The 669-nt window shown below is 40.1% G+C and overlaps 1 protein-coding gene across 1 annotated transcript in view; it reads left to right on the top strand.

Moving 5' to 3' along the window:
- LOC107672373 (huntingtin-interacting protein 1-like) overlaps window positions 1-669 on the top strand; it is a 45367-nt gene that overhangs the window by 21700 nt on the left and 22998 nt on the right. The gene's annotated exons all lie outside the window — the stretch shown is intronic.

Raw genomic sequence — 669 nt, 5'->3', positions numbered from 1 at the left:
GTGAGTGTGCGGGTGATTTCAGCTGCGTCAGAAGCACGCGTTTATCGCTCCTAATGGCTTCTATACATATAAGAATGTAATATCAATGACATTCGAAATATTTCCGCAGTGTGTATGCTTCCCCTGCCGGACTGCCACTCAATACTTATTAGAGAGTCATAATTTCTGATCTGCTTGAATATGTGGTCACGCTGAGTAATGTGAGCATATGAGCATGAGAAATTAGGGTGATATGACAAATGTTGATTAAATACATGATCAGCTTGCTGAGATCAAGCTATGTTCATTTAATAAAAAAATAATAATAATAAAAAATACACGTAACTAAAGTCGTTTTCCTCTGGTTCCTCACTTGCTGAGCTTGGGGTGTATAACTCCGACTGGATTCGTCTGAAAGAAGAAAGTCATATACACCTAGGATGCCTCGGGGGTGAGTAAAACGGAGCCTAATTTTCATTTTGAGGTGAACTAACCCTTTAATGATATCTGCCTTGTTCTGTTCTGTTAACCCTAGGGGGATTATTATTGCTGCTCTCCCTGCTCATTCATGACAGGCTGCATGGATGGGCAGGGAGTTTTTTGCCCAGAACAGAACCATACTGCCAAACCAAACTTTATGCTAAGTATCTATCATTTTGACGATAGTGGTCCTGACAGAAATTTGTTTTT

The sequence above is a fragment of the Sinocyclocheilus anshuiensis genome, unplaced genomic scaffold, assembly GCF_001515605.1.
Source record: "Sinocyclocheilus anshuiensis isolate Anshui unplaced genomic scaffold, SAMN03320099.WGS_v1.1 scaffold144, whole genome shotgun sequence".
Lineage (NCBI taxonomy): Eukaryota > Metazoa > Chordata > Actinopteri > Cypriniformes > Cyprinidae > Sinocyclocheilus > Sinocyclocheilus anshuiensis.
The sequence above is the reverse complement of the archived record's forward strand: the minus strand, read 5'-3'. Positions and strand labels throughout refer to the sequence as shown.